The sequence below is a fragment of the Canis lupus genome, chromosome 1 (assembly GCF_048164855.1).
Source record: "Canis lupus baileyi chromosome 1, mCanLup2.hap1, whole genome shotgun sequence".
Taxonomy (NCBI): Eukaryota; Metazoa; Chordata; class Mammalia; order Carnivora; family Canidae; genus Canis; species Canis lupus.
In genome coordinates this window covers 101,395,114-101,412,274 of record NC_132838.1, presented here as the reverse complement: position 1 = coordinate 101,412,274, position 17,161 = coordinate 101,395,114, and positions in this window count along the sequence as shown.

Sequence of the window (17,161 nt, the reverse complement as noted above, 5' to 3'; positions counted from 1 at the left end):
TCACTCCCGGTTTCTGCTTGGGGGACCCAGCAGGGATCCCTCCTGGTTTCTGTTTGGGAGACCCAGGGAGGGTCCCTCCTGGTTTCTGGTTAAGGGACCCAGTGGGGGTCCCTCCTAGTTTTACACGTTTTGGCCAATTCCTCTACTCTCTTCTGTCAGCTGACATCTTTACACACACACACACACACACACACGAACAACCTCAAAAAAAACATCGGGCACCTGTCAGCCATTTAAAAGTGAGTAGCACGGCTGCCAGTCTTAAGACTCAGGTGACAGGTTTCTGGTCAAGGGTTCAATCTCCCTTCCCACCAGAAGGGAATATTGGCCCTACCTGAACCCAGTTCCTCCTTCTGTTCTCTCTCCTCTTTTGTCTCTCCTTATTCATGAACTGACTGAGCCTATTGAAATCTTCTTGATCTTTGTTTTGGTTCTTCTTCTGGTTCTTTATGAATGTTATCAAAACTTTAATATAATTCCTGCAGGACGTTGTTCTGCCTGTGCTGGATGACCAACTAGTCTGGCTCTCCCCACAAACCTCAAACTCTTTCTCCTTCTGATCTCAGTCTTTATGGGGGGGGGGTGCCCCAGCACGGCTAAAACCCAACTGGGGTACATGTTAAGACATTAAAAAAAAAAAGCATTTAAGAAAAACTGTGATTATGGGGTTAAGTTAACCCTGGGAACTCTGAGAACACTATGCGAACTTGAGTGACCCATCTTTGGAGTTGGTTGGCCAGATGTGGGATCTTTTGATCCCCATCTAGCACAGACTGTTTGGAATGTTGTGACAGGAAGGCCGGACCACCCAGACCAGTTCCCATTTATTGACCAATGGCTCGCTCTGGTCCAAAATCCACCTCTTTGATTAAAAACATGCGCTCTAAAAACTGAAACCCATGTCCTCATAATGCAGCAAAAGTCAACAACTAGGAGGGGCCCACGGGAGGGAGCCCCTGTCCTCCAGTTGTCTCCTGATGAGGCTGACTTCCTGCCCTCTTACAACCCTCAAACAACCAGGGATAGGCCCAGAGGGGGAAGAAAAAAATGACAGGAGTGAGTCTGTGATTTCACCCACACACACCCAAAGTCACACTCAGGAAGAAAATAAACAAGAAAACCATAGAGGGGAAGCTCTCTTTCCCCTGAGGGAAGCTCCCCCAACTGACAACTGACATTGTATTTGTCCCATTCTCCATGAGTGACCTTTACAATTGAAAAGCCCCAAATCCCCCTTTCTCAGAAAAACCACAGACTCTGATTAGCCTCTTAGAATCAGTTTTTCATACACATCAGCCTACCTGAGATGACTGTCAACAGCTCCTAGTCACTCTTTTCACATCTGAAAAAAGGAAAAGAAGCCAGCTGAAATCCAAAAAGTAGACACTGGTGCAGCTCTTTCAGTCTTGACCGAGCCGATGGGAACTTTGACCTCTCATAAAACCTCCATTCAAGGGGCCACCAGATAATCTGTCTCATGCCCATGGACCACCCTATGGACTGTGGATCTAGGAAAAAAACACAGTCATTTACTCATTCGTAGTTATTCCAGGATGCCGTAGCCCCTGCTCAGGTGCGACTTCCTCCAAAAGCTTTAAGCTACTATTTCATTAGAAAAAACAAAGGCCATCCTGATGATCAATCGGGCAAGGACTAGAACCCACAGAACAAACTCCTCAACCCCCAACGCGGATCCTCCTCACCTGTCCACTATCAGAAGAGTATATGCTACAAGAAAGGGTGAATATCGGCCTTCCAGAGCCTTCCAAATATCTTTCCAAACTCCAAGAAAAGTTTCCCTGGGTATGGGCAGAAGACAACCCTCCGGGCCGATGGGACCTTTGACCTCTCATAAAACCGCAGGGTTTTATGAGTCATCAGACCCCAGTAATAATGCAGCTATTAGCCACTGCCACTCCTGTCCAGATAAAACAATACCCCATAAGTTTGAATGCAAGAAGAGGCATCACTATACATATCTCTGGACTGAGACAAGCAGGAATTCTAGTCCTTTGCCAGTTGTCTTGGAATACCCCTCTGCTTCCTGTCCAGAAACCAGGAACTAATGACTATCAGCCAGTACAAGACCTCAGAGAAATAAACAAATGGTAGAGACTACATACCCCACAGTCCCTAACCCTTATACTTTATTAAGCCTCCTAACTCCAGAGTGCAAATTCTATACAGTTCTGGACTTAAAGGATGCTTTTTTTAGCATTCCCTTGGCACCCATCAGTCAGCCTATCTTTGCCTTTGAATGGACAGATACAGAAGGAGGCTTCTCTGGACAATTGACTTGGACTAGGTTGCCACAGGGATTCAAAAATTCTCCCACTCTATTCGACGAGGCTCTAAATTCAGACCTCCACATGTTCCAACGAGGACATCCTAAATGCACTCTACTTCAGTATGTGGATGACCTCCTATTGGCCTCTGATAATGAGGCTAAATGTCAAAAAGCTACTGAGGATCTCTTAGAAACCTTACAGACTCTGGGCTACATGCCTCAGCTGAAAAGGCACAACTATGCTCCCTCTCAGTTACATACCTGGGATACAATATCAGCAATGGTGAACGGACCCTTTCTCTTAGTAGAATCAAAGCCATTCTATAAATTCCCACACCTAAAACTAAGCAGCAGATACAAGAATTCCTGGGGGTGGTTGGATATTGCTGCCTATGGATTCCAGGGTTTGCTGAGATTGCTAAGCCCCTATATTCCAGCAAGGTGGGGCAGGGGGGACCCAGCCACTGGAATAGGCTGAAACTCATGAACAGGGCTTTGAACAGTTAAAAAGGGCTCTGACCTCAGCCCCTGCACTGGCCTTACTGGATGTCACAAAGCCTTTCCATCTCTATATACATGAAAGGCAGGGAATAGTGTAAGAGGTCCTAATCCAAACACTGGGGCCCTGGAAGAGACCCGTGGTCTATCTGTCCAAAAGACTGGATCCAGCTGCAGCCAGATGGCCAGCATGCCTCCAAGTGGTGGTTGCAGCTGCCCTGTTGATCAAAGAAGTGGAAAAACTGACATTGGGGCAAGAACTCTTATTAACAGCACCCCATGGGTCGAAAACTTACTCCAAGGGGCACCAAAGCATTGGATGTCAAATGCTCAGGTTACTCAGTTTCAGGCCCTTCTGTTAGATTAGCCTCACATTAAGTTTCAAAAAACTCTGGCTATAGGGTATCCCTGGGTGGCTCAGCAGTTTGGCGCCTGCCTTTGGCCCAGGGCGCGATCCTGGAGTCCCAGGATCGAGTCCCACGTCGGGCTCCTGGCATGGAGCCTGCTTCTCCCTCCTCCTGTGTCTCTGCCTCTCTCTCTCTCTCTCTCTCTCTCTGTATCTATAATAAATAAATAGATAAATAAATAAATAAATCTTAAAAAAAAAAAAAACTCTGGCTATAAACCCTGCAAGCTTGCTTCCAGATGATGACCCGGAAGAACTGATACACAACTGCCTGAAAACGATTGATATAGTACAGACTGCTCACCTGGACCTGAAGGATGTGCCGCTGCCTGCTTCTGATGCGGTGTTGTTCACTGATGGCAACAAGTATGTCCAGGAAGAAATCAGGTACGAGGGGGCAGTGGTAGTGACTTTGGATCAGGTCATCTGGGTGCAATCCCTTAACAGAGGAACTTTGGCTCAAAAGGCTGAACTTGTTGCCCTCAACCAGGCTCTCTGTAATGCAAAAGAAAAGATTATAACCATCTATAGTGATAGTAGGTGTGCATTTGCCAAGCACATGTCCATGGCACAATATATCAAGAAAGGCAGCTACTAACCTCAACAGGTGATAACATTAAAAACAAGAAAGAAATCCTAGCCTTGCTAAAGGCCATATGGCTGCCCAAGGCGGTTGTTGCCATAGTCCACTGCAAGGGACATCAGAAGGGGGCTCAACTGAAGCCAGAGGAAATTGAATGGCAGACCAGGTAGCCTGAGAGGTAGCACAAAAACCAGTGGGTCTTTTACAGATCTTAATGACTGTACCCAATCTGGAACTACCTACCTCATCTACTTACATGGAAGCAGAAAACAATCTGGCCACACAGAAAGGCGCCTGCCTGGAAACAAATGGATGGTGAATCCTACCAGACAGAAGGTTACTGGTCCCTGAGACTCTAGGTCAGACTTTAATTAACCAATTGCACCAGTCAACACATTTAGGTCAAACAAAGCTCAGTGAACTGTTAAAAAAATATAGATATTATATTCCTAACCTAAGTAGCTTAATAGACCACCTTGTCTCTAGATATATCATCTGTGCACAGGTAAATGCAAAGCAGGGAAAGAAAGCTCCTCTTGGAATTCAGTTAAAGGGAGTCTCCCCAGGGGAACATTGGGAAATAGACTTCACAGAAATAAAATCCTCAGCAGCAGGATATAAATATCTCCTGGTCTTTGTAGATACCTTTTCTGGATGGGCAGAAGCCTATCCCACAAGGGTGAAAACGGCAACAATGGCAGTCAAAAAATTACTCCAGGAAATCATTCCTAGATTTGGCCTACCAACAACTATTGGTTCACATAATGGCCTTGGGGATCCCTGGGTGGCTCAGCGGTTTAGTGCCTGTCTTCGGCCTGGGGCGTGGTCCTGGAGTCCCAGAATCGAGTCCCACATCAGGCTCCCTGCATGGAGCCTGCTTCTCCCACCTGTGTCTCTGCCTCTCTCTCTCTCTCTCTCTCTCTCTCTCTCTCTCATTCTGTGTGTGTTTGTGTGTGTGTCTCATGAATAAATAAATAAAATCTTAAAAAAAATAATGGCCCTGTTTTTACAGCTAAAATCTCCCGAGACATTGCTAAAGCCCTAAATATTAATTAGAAATTACATTACTGCCCCCCAAAGTTCGGGGCAGGTAGAGTGAATGAATAGAACTCTAAAAAAACAAACAAACAAACAAACCTTGGGATGCCTGAGTGGCTCAGCAGTTGAGGGCCTGCCTTTGGCTCAGGACGTGATCCTGGATTCCCAGGTTCACATTCTGGTCCACATCGGGCTCCTTGCATGGAGCCTGCTTCTCCCTCTGCCTGTGTCTCTGCCTCTCTCTCTATGTCTCTCAGGAGTACATAAATAAAATCTTAAAAGAATAAAAATTTAAAATAAAAAAAAAAAACTTTGACGAAACTTACTCTAAAAACTGGTGAAAACTGGACTACTTTATTCCCCCTTGCCCTCCTGAGGGCAAGATGTACCCCTTATCAGGAGGAGTTCACCCCCTGTAAAATTGTGTTTGGCAGTCCCCCTCCCATTCTCCCCAAACTCCAAAAGGAGTTAAACGCTGAAATTCATAATCACTCTCTAATCAAGGTTTTATAGGCCCTACAACTCACCCAGGAGGTGATTCATAAACAAGTCCAGAAGCTTAGTCTATATCATCAACAGATCCAGTACACCCTTTCCAGCCTGGAGACTCAGTTTGGATAAAGAAGTTTACCACCCAGGGACTAATTCCCACTTGGAAGGGACCATACACGGTCGTCTTAACCACACCAACAGCCATTAAAGTCAGCAGCATCCTCACCTGGCTACACCACTCCCATGTCAAAAAAGGACAAAACAACACAAAAGGTCCAGGAAACCCAGGATCCTCTAAAGATAAGACTCTCGAGTGTTCCCTAATCCTAATTCTTACCATGTTCTGTACAAGTAAATCTGTAAATCCCCACTAACCTAAACCCCAAACTATATGGAAACTCAGAAATGGGATTACAGAGGAAATATTTACAAGTGTTACACAAGCTGTTTGGGGAGAGACTAATCTAAAACCAGACCTTTGCTCCTTGTTTAAAAATTACATAAAAATAGGGATCCCTGGGTGGCTCAGCGGTTTGGCGCCTGCCTTTGGCCCGGGCCCGATCCTGGAGTCCCGGGTTCGAGTCCCACGTCGGGCTCCCGGCATGGAGCCTGCTTCTCCCTCCTCCTGTGTCTCTGCCTCTTTCTCTCTCTCTCAGTGTCTATCATAAATAAAAATAAATAAATAAATCTTTAAAAAAGAAAAAGACTTGCAAAAGATAAAATGCTTTTTTTAAAAAATTACATAAAAATAGGTATAGGACGAGAATGAGGGGCACCTTAAAAATATGGAATTAAAAGGCTAAACAAGGGCTACAAAAAATGGATGCATTTAAAAACTTGTTTAGGGCAGCCCCGGTGGCACAGCAGTTTGGTGCCATCTACAGCCCAGGGTGTGATCCTGGAGACTGGGGATCGAGTCCCACGTCAGGCTCCCTGAATGGAGCCTGCTTCTCCCTCTGCCTGTGTCTTTTCTTCTCTCTCTGTGTGTGTGTGTTTCTCATGAATAAATAAATAAAATCTTTTTAAAAAATTGTTTAACTGGTCACCATGGGTCACCACCTTTGTGTCAGCCACTGTGGGACCCCTCATCCTCTTATTATTAGCCATAACAGTAGGATCTTGTATCATCAATTGGATTGTAAATTTTATCAAAAGACAAATTAACTCAGTAAAACTACTAATAGTAAAGCCAACATATGACCTGTTACCAAGCATTGATGAATCAATGATTTGAATCATAATATTGAAACCAGTGGGGAATGAGATACCAGAATCTTAGCATAAAAAACACCTTCTTGTAGATAGCTGCTGTTTTTATGACCTTATGTCTGTTTAAACTGCAATACCCAATACCCAAGGTTTCAGGAAGTATACCATAGACATTTGCTTCACCCAGCTTTTTGGCTTCTGTACAATGCTTAGCAAGCTACTAGGACTCAACAGAAACTGTCAACAGGATAAGTTTATGCCTTTATTAACCTATCCCTGAGCTTACTCAGGGCTGCGAGATTTTGGAGTGCATGAACCACCTTGCAGCCGCTGGCTTTTAATAAAGACTCCTTAATTTGGCCTTCTGTTTATGGTGTCCATATGTATAACTTGCTGCTCTAGATATAACAAGAGGTAGGAAAGGAAGGAAGAAAAGAAAAAGGAAGGAAGGAGAGAGGAAGGCAAGGAAGAAAGGAAGAATAAAAAGAATTATTTAATTACTGAAAGCTGTCAATATAATTCTGTAGTTATGCATAGATATACTCAAAAATGGCTCCAGGGGGTATATCTGTGACAAATGAAAATGGTTAAGATGTCAGCAAAAATTGAGATGGAGACACCAAAGTCTGAGAAGTGAGAGAATGAAGCTGAATACACACGGAGGCTGAAACATTGAATACAACAGGGTGTAGTCTCCAAAATGTGATCTTTTTCCATTCTTGAAAATGCTGAATGTCTACTTTGAGGGAGAATTAAAACATTTAGAAAGTGTCAGAATGATGAAGATGAACAATGATACTGTAATACCACGCCTATTCATAGCTATGACAAACATTCAATGAACACCGCTTGCATTTCAGGCACTATCTTAAGTGCATGAAACAAATTGCAAACAAGAGACAAAGACCCCAACCATCAAAGAGCTTACACTGTACAGTATTCAAAAAAGACAGAGGAAGAAATATGAATATAAACTCAATTATGTACAATGTTAAAATGTGGTAGGCACAATAGAAAAGAGAAGATGAGGGCGCCAAGAAATGGAGTATGAGATATAGTATTATATAGCCAAGGGAGGTTGATTTGGGCCCATGTCTTAGTTTATAAAGGTGACTTAGTGACAACATAGATGGGTCAATGCCATTGAGAGAAAAGTTTAATGTTACCATTTCCCTAGAAATGAGAGGCACAGCATAACACAAAAGGCTACAGATGCAACACCAGGTTTTGGTTAGGACACAAAAGCAGGAGCCAAGAGACTTTACTGTGTTTTCTATAGGAAAGGCAAGGCAGAGCAGAGCAAACAGCTGAGAATTGGCTGGTTTGAACAATTCCAGGGAGCTTTGGGTTCCAGGAGTGGCCTCTTGTTGCCTAGTACCTAGCTCTGGAATTATATAAGGTAGGCAGTTTTCTTTGGGAAACACTTAAGTGATTCAACATTCCCAGGCAGTGAAGCTTCCCATTCAAGGTATGCCACTGAGTACTTATATAAAACCTTGAGCCCAAATTAACACAAGTTAAACTCCTTAAAGAAAACATGCATATTTTCAATTAGAGGACAGTGGGCTAATGAAGAAAAAGAAGAGCTCTTTCTATGAGACATAGTGTTTCTCTTGAGTTGACTAGAAGCTAGAAATTTATTTCATTATGATTTATCCTTCATAACAAACAAATTGCTTATATATATTGGATTAAAGTATTTAGATAATTTAGGTACACGTTTTATTTTATATACATTAAACTGCACTTTACATGAGACACTTTCAAAAATATAATAGGGGTGCCTGAGTGGCTTAGTCAGTTAAGCGTCCAACTCTTGATTTTGGCTCAGATCATGATCTCAGGGTCATGAGATGGAGCCCCATGTCGAGCTCTGTGCTGGATATGGAACCTGCTTAAGATTCTCTCTCTCTCCCTTTGCACCTCCCATCCCCTCTCTAAAAAAGAAAAAATATATATGTATATAATAAGTAAAATTAATTTTAACACAATTTTAGTGGTAGACATCATGAAAATGCAGAATTGTACAGTTAGTATATATTTTCAATGACCAAATATATTTATGAAGTTAGTGGTAATAAAAGTCAAGTTGATTATTTAAAGATGGAAAATAAAGGTGAAATAGAAACGAAACCTTTTGAAAGTTTCCTTTAAGTATCAATAACTGACAAAATTTTCTAAAAATCAATTTCATTTCATAAAAATAAAAACTTTCAAGATCGATTAAAACCAGAAGGGAGCCTGAGTAGCTCAGTTGGTTAAATATCTGCCTTCAGCTCAGGTCATGATCCTGGAGTCCAAGGATGGAGCCCCATGTCGGGCTCTGCGCTCAGTGGGGAGCCTGCATCTCCTTCTCCCTCTGCCCCTCCCCATTCATTCTCTCTCTCTCTCAAATAAATTTTAAAAATCTTAAAAAGAAGAAAGCCAGAACTACTGTTCAACAAGAACTGAATAATAGTTAGAGCAGTAAAAGCAGATTTTCATCAGGAGTGTTGTAATGGGGGGAAAGAGATGGCAGTAAAGAACTTGGTTCAATTCCAAATATAGCATGAACACTCAGAGGTTCATAGCTAAGAAGCAGAGTGGGGGTCAGTGGATGTAAAAGTACTAAGAAGAAACCTCAGGAGTAAGGGGGATTCTTGCTAAAAACAGGCAAGGATGATCAGTAAGTACCATCTGGGGGATGGTAGGATGAGCAATTTGATCAGATATCAAGAGTGAACACCTATTAAGTGGGGATGGATAATTTGATAAAATTGGGCAATGCAAAGATGGGCATGGAAGTCCAAATATTGAGGTCTAGTTGGGAATGGGATTCTGAGGAACCTGGCTAAAGTTTGGTCACAAAGAGACTCTTTCTCAGCTTTGACTTCTAAATATTGCTAAATTGGATACGCATTATTTTACCATTTATTTTTTAAATGAAAATACTATTGTAAACTAAGGTAAAAGAGTGCTAAACTATAATGTATACTAATTTTATTTTAATTAAGTTATATTTTATTTTTATCACAGAGAATTTTTATTATTTCACTGGACAAAAATTTTCAGAGATCCATGATCTTTCCTGTGAAAGATTTTGATCATTGACAAGACCCTCCAACACCTGCCAGAAGATATCACTTAATTTCCTGCCTTGCCACGTTGTGTACTACATACTTTTAGTTAAACATCATGAATTTTTTTCTAAAGATTTTATTTTATTTATTCATGAGAGACACACAGAGAGAGAGAGAGAGGCAGAGAGATAGACAGAGATACAGGCAGAGGGAGAAGCAGGTCTATGCAGGGAGCCCGATGCAGTACTCGATCCTGGGATTCCAGGATCACTCCCTGGGCAGAAGGCAGGCACTAAACCGCTGAGCCATCCAGGGATCCCCATGAACTTCTTTTAATTCTTTGAAGTCCACCTGTGTTGTACCAATTTGGGGGTATTCCTCAGTCATTTTCTTTTCCCTTGAAACATTTTTCACTCCATATGCTTTATCATTGCAATAAATTTTTTGAATGTCACTTCAAAGTTGATATCAACAGTGAGTTTCCACTCCAGAACACCTAAACACTGAAAATCTCCCCCATGTCATTATCACTGTTGCCTGATATTCTCCAATGAATAGCTTATGTACTTTTAGAAAGTCAACATTATATTTACACTGTGTTCATTTTTAGCAATCATATAAGCAATATGAGGCCAGAGTTATTTTTGCTGTTATTCTACACTGATCCCTATGTGATAACAGATCATCTAGCATACAACATGAGTGTTTTATGTGTAAACACACAAAAGAGTGATTAAATAAATAGATAATTAAATACATAAATGACAGATGCCCCATAGGGAACTTATTGTCCAGAGACCATACTTGGAAAAATTATTTTCTTCCCCAGAAAGCAGAGAAAAACAGAGGTAGGAGTGTCACTGCCAAGGAGCACAAAAGGGTTGAATGTTGGGAAGCCAGAAGATGCCAGTGCAGACATATTCATTAACCAGTGGCTTGGGTTCACAATAAGTGGTACCTACAAAAACAAAATGAGAGAGAGAAAATAAAAGGAGATGAATATGCTCACCAGGGCCAGGATAGTATGTGTGAATGAATCCACATCTGGGATTGAAGTTATAGAAAGCTATCTCAGAACTTCTTCTGATATAAGAAAACAAAAAAGCCACCCCAAACTACTGAGATTATGTAAACAGGATATAAGAGTTGACAGGAAGGATTCCCAATGACAAAGTGTCAGACACTTTCAGCATCAAATAGTAATTGTAACAAACAAACATGTTTTAAAGATGCATTTTTATCACTACTTAAAAAAAATAACCTTATGTTTGGATGATGATAGAAGACCAAATCAACACATTCTAGAAGTCCAAAGTGCTATCCATTGTGCTATAGAGCCTGCTAAAATCAACACACTCTAAAGGAGAAAAAAAAAGGGAAAAGATTCAGACCTTTTTGCTATATAAAGTTTCTCTTTTTGTAGAAGTTTCAACCTGATAAGAAAAAGCAGGGACACCTGGATGGCTCAAAGGTTAAGCATCTGCCTTCAGCTCAGGGCCTGATCCTGGGCTGAAGGTATAAATATCCCAACACTGGGATGCCTGGGTGGCTCAGTGGTTGAACATCTGCCTTCGGCTCAGGGCCATCTGCCTTCGGATTCCTAGGATCAGGTCCTGCATCGGGCTCCTTGCATGGAGCCTGCTTCTCTCTCTGCCTGTGTCTCTGTCTCTCTCTGTGTGTGTTTCTCATGAATAAATAAATAAAATCTTAAAAAAATATAAAGTGGGAAAGTATTTGTTGCAATAACCAGCAAATACTAAATTTGTTTTCTTTGCTACAATTTTGTTCTTTTATTGTCTACAACACCATACTTTCTTATTTTGCATATTTACCCTATCATTTTCAGATATGAGTTCATTGAAATCTATTTACAACCAAATAATAATGTATACAAGTTTCCTATGCTAGTGAAGAAGAAAAACAAATGAAATTGTTTATTTTTAAAGGATTTTATTTTATTTTAAAGATTTTATTTTAAGTAATTTCTACCCAACATAGGGTTCAAACTCACAAAACTAAGAATAAGAGAGGCTCTTCCAACTAAGCTAGTCAGGCATCCCCAAATGAAATTACTTAATGAGAGAGTTGTTTCTGTTGGTTATTTTTTTTAATGCAATTACAGCTTGGTTTTAGTCAATAACCAGAGACTAAAATGGAGGTTATGAAATACATTATAAACAGAGACTATAAAATGTTACAAAGTATTTGACAGGAAGGGAGGTGGGCAGACAAATATAAATAAAATTGGATAGATCTTTTTGTATATAAAATAGAGAGAGAAAGATTTCTCAGTATGAAAAATAGTAGAAACTTAGTGTGTGTAAAAATGAATTTAAAAAAGAGTTGGGGGGATCCCTGGGTGGCGCAGCGGTTTGGCGCCTGCCTTTGGCCCAGGGCGCGATCCTGGAGACACGGGATCGAATCCCACGTCGGGCTCCCGGTGCATGGAGCCTGCTTCTCCCTCTGCCTATGTCTCTGCCTCTCTCTCTCACTGTGTGCCTATCATAAAAAAAAATAAATAAATAAAATAAAAATAAAAAATAAAAATAAAAAAGAGTTGGGGAGGGCAGCCCTGGTGGCGCAGGGTTTTAGCGCCGCCTGCAGCTCAGGGTATGATCCTGGAGACCCTGGATCGAGTCCCGTGTCAGGCTCTCTGCATGGAGCCTGCTTCTCCCTCTGCCTGTGTCTCTGCCTCTCTCTCTCTCTCTCTGTGTCTCTATGAATAAATAAAATCTAAAATAAATAAATAAATAAATAAAATTAAAAAGAGTTGGGGAAAAGAGTTTGTTGAATACATATTATTAAAATCTTTGCATACTATTTTAAAAAATAAAGCTAAATTTCTACCACATGCCATTTAGACAAATAAAAACATATACATATATATAACATTTCTTAAGTGTCTTGATATCTTAAAAATAAAAACATGTATATAAATACAAAAATCTAAATCTAACAGATAAACCATATGGGAGTGAATATATTTTTTTGAAAATAATGGCTTGTGATAAATATTTAGTAGGCAATCCATAAAACAGAAGCCTACAGTAATTTAAACTTATTGGAATATGTGAAAATGTGCAATTTATATAAGACAAAAGGCATGAAAAAATTAAAGATGAAGGACAAAATAATAGAAAATATTTTACATAAGAACAATGGAAAGGAGAGACAATTGATCATATTCTATTTTTTTTTTAAGATTTTATTTATTTATTCATGAGAGGCAGAGAGAGAGGCAGAGACACAGAGAGAGGGAGAAGCAGGCTCCCCACAGGAAGTCCAACATCGAACTGGATCCCTGTACCAGAGATCATGCCCTGAACCAAAGGCAGACGCCCAACTGCTCAGCCACCCAGGCGTCTCAATCAATCATATTCTAGATGCCCACTCTAATCAGTAGGATAAATGATTATATATTTTCTAACATTGAAAGTTATATAAAAAAGCAATTCTTACATCATTTTTAAATGTTTTTTTTCTTAGAAATTATCATGCAAATGCATAATCATTTAAAAGGAGACACCATTTATATATAAAAATATACTCATTTGCCAAATATTTAATTCATGCTCTCATCTTCACTTTACATACTCATATGATAATCTCATATAACCTCACAAAATGAATTATGATTTCTCAGTTTGAAAAAAAATTTTAAGATTTTATTTTTATTTACTTGAGAGAGAAAGAGAGAGAGAGAGGGCACGAGCAGGGGAGAGGGCAAAGGGAGAGGGAGAAGCAGACTTCCCGCTGAGCAGGGCACCCAATGTGGGGCTCAATCCCAGGACCCCAGGACCCCAGGACCATGACCTGAGCTGAAGGCAGACACTTAACTGACTGAGCCACCCAGGTACCCATCAGTTTGAAAATTTGTATAATGGTATAAAAGTAGGATCTTTTTACATTTATAAAATATTATTAGGTAAAAATGTTCAGCTCTGTTCTCCACATTTAATTAGATAGCAATTCTTTATAACCTTCTAAATGTTAGATGTTTTCCACAGAATTAGATTAGGATTCATCAAAGAAGAGCTGTCTTTATTTTTGCAATAATATTTCAGTTGTTTAATATTAATAGGCCATAATTTATCAAATTTAATTATGTAACTGACATTAAAATTTGGGAAACATTGGAATCTTTGTGAAGCATGGATTAAAAAAGAAAAGTAAATGCTAATGAATCAAACCATTTCTGAAAGGATACACAATAACTAATAATAAATCATAAACTCGGTGACGTGAGCTTAGGGAATTGGGCGAGTGAAAAAAAAATAATATTTATTTTATGCATATGCATACAAATTTGTTAAAATATTTCTTGGGGAGGGGATCTCTGGGTGGCTCAGCGCTCAGCAGTTTAGCCCCTGCCTTGGCCTGGGGCGTGATCCTGGAGTCTTGGGATCGAGTCCCATATTGGGCTCCCTGCATGGAGCCTGCTTCTCCCTCTGCCTGTGTCTCTGCCTTTCTCTTTCCGTCTCTCTCTCTCTCTCTCTCTGTCTCTCATGAATAAATAAATTTTAAAAATATATTTCTTGGGATCCCTGGGTGGTGCAACGGTTTAGCGCCTGCCTTTGGCCCAGGGCACGATCCTGGAGACCCGGAATTGAATCCCACGTCGGCTTCCAGGTGCATGGAGCCTGCTTCTCCCTCTGCCTGTGTCTCTGCGCCTCTCTCTCTCTCTTTCTCTCTGTGATTATCATAAATAATTTTTAAAAAAGACCATTTGAAAAAAATATATATATATATTTCTTGAGGAAAAGGTAGAAGGTTTATAACACTAGTTGAAAAATTTAGGCAATCACAGGTAAAGTTAAATAAAACACACATTACAAATTGATTAACAAATCCAAATAAGAGAGGAGAGTCCAAGATGGCGGAGGCTTAGGACATCTTAGTTTCGTCTGGTCCCAGGAATTCAGCCGGATAGCTACCAAATCATTCTGAACACCTGCGAACTCAACTGGAGTTCTAAGAAAATAGCTGCAACTTTACAAATAGAAAAGCAACCACTTTCTACAAAGTAGGAGATGTGGAGAAATGAATCTGAGGTGATATATGGGAAGATAAACTCTGGGGCCAGGAAGCCTCCATAAACTGGCTACTGATACAGCAGTAGAGCACAAAATCAGAAGCAAGGGTGGGACAGTGTGGTCCCAGGGTCCTCGGGGTCACAGGAAGACCAGGGGTTTTTGAATGCAGCAGAGTTCCCAGGCATCCGTTCAGGGAAACTGGCTGCAATCAGCAAGCCCAGGGTTGGGCTTTTAGTTTAGGATTGCCATAAACCACAAATCCTGACACAGTCAAGTGACTGCTCTCTGAGCAGGGGCCCAAAAATCAGCAGAATGGGTGGGAACCCATTTTCTCCCGGGGGAGGAGTGGCACTGGAGTGGCCACAAGAGTCCTCGGGGCTTGGAGACTCCAATCGGGTCTCATGCCTGAGATAGGAACACTTATTCACAGGCTAGGTGAGCATGGAGTTTGGTCAGAGAACAGGGAGACAGGAGTGATTGACTACTTTTCCCTGAGGGTGCACTGAACTTTCCGAGCAGTGAGGCTCTGAACTTTCTCTCTTGGGCTGGAGATTGGGAGGACTCCATTTTCACTCTCACCCTCTAAAGTGGTACAGAAAGCTTTCAGGGAACAAAAGCCACAGAGAGCAATTTGGAGCCACTTATTTAGTCTGCCTGCCTGAAAAGAATGCTGCAATTCCACCCAGGGCAAAAACACTTGAGAATCAATGCAACAGGCCCCTCTCCCAGAAGATCAGCCAGAACATCCAGCCAAGACCAAATTTACTAATCATAGAGAACTGCAAAACTCCAGAGTTAGGGGAATATAGCATATAGAATTCATGGTTTCTTCCACATGATTCTTTAGTCTTTCAATTTTATTTTTTCTTTCAGTTTTCAACTAATTTATTTTATCAATTCTTTAAAAACCTTTTTAAATTTTCATTTTTACAGTTACATTCTATCCTATTGTATTTAATTTTATTTTTGTATATAAATAAGTTTTTATTTCTTTACAATTTGGGATGTAATTTCTTCTAACAGACCAAAATACACCCAGAATCTAGTGTATGGCTCTGTTCTCTTAATCTGTCTGATCATGTTCTCTTCTGGTTGTTTGTTCATTCTTCCTTCCTTCCTTCCTTCCTTCCTTCCTTCCTTCCGTTTTGTTAAAGACTTTTTTTTTAAGATTTTATTTATTTATGTGAGACATAGAGAGAGAGAGAGGCAGAGATACAGACAGAGGGAGAAGCAGGCTCCACACAGGGAGCCTGATGTGGGACTCCATCCTGGGACCCATGGATCAGGCCCTAAGCCGAAAGCAGATGCTCAACCGCTGAGCCACCCAGGGATCCGTATTAAAGACTTTAAAAATTTTCATCTTTATAGTTACATTCTATCCTTTCAATGTACTTAATTTTATTTTTGTATATGTGTGTGTGTGTATGTGTGTGTGTCTGTTTTTCTTTACAATTTTGGGATGTAGTTTCTTCTAACCAAAAAAATACACTCACAATATAGTGTATTGCTGCTTTATTCACCAGTCTGTTTATATTCCTTCTTTTTTTTGTGTTTTAATTTTCATTTCTACAGGTACATTTTATCCTTTCGTTGTATTTAATTTTATTTTTGTACCTGTATAAGTTTATCTTTACAATTTTGGGATCTAGATTTCTAACAAACAGACCAAAATACACACAGCATCTAGTGTATTACTCTATTCTATTCACCTGTCTGATTATATTCACTTTTTAAAAATTTTTTTTAAATTTTTGTTTGTTTGTTTGTTTGTTTAGGGTCTCTGCTAACTTGATTAGTATATATCTCTCTGGGGCCATTGTTGCCATTTTAATATTTTGTTCTCTCATTCATCCATTCTTCTCTGGACAGATGGAAAAACTCACCTCAAAAAAAAAAAAAAAGAGAACAAGAGGTAGTACTGACTGCCAGGGACCTAATCAGTATGGACATAAGTAAGATATCAGAAGTAGAGTTCAGAATAACAATTATAAAGATACTAGCTGGTATTGCAAAAAGCATAGAAGTCACTAGAGAATCCTTTTATGGAGAAATAAAAGAACTAAAATCTAATTAAATTGAAATCAAAAGGGCTATTAGTGAGATGCAATAAAAAGGAGGCTCTGACTGCTAGGCTAAATGAGTTAGAAGAGATAATTAGTGATATATAAGACAAATGATGGAGAATAAAGAAGTTGAGAAAAAAAAGAGAGATAAACAACTACTGGACTACAAGGGGAGAATTCCAGAGATAAGTGATACCATAAAGTGAAACAATATTAGAATAATTGGGATCCCAGAAGAAGAAAGAGGGGATGGGTAGAAGGTATATAGGACCAATTTATAGCAGAGAACTTCCCTAATCTGGGGAGAGAAACAGGCTTTCAAATAAAAGGCATCTGAATCAGCAAGGAAGTCTGAAACTCTTACTCTTCACAGATGACATGATACTCTATTTGGAAAACCCAAAAGACTCCACCCCCAAATTGCTAGAACTCACACAGGAATTCAGCAAAGTGGCAGGATAGAAAATCAATGCACAGAAATCAGATGCATTTC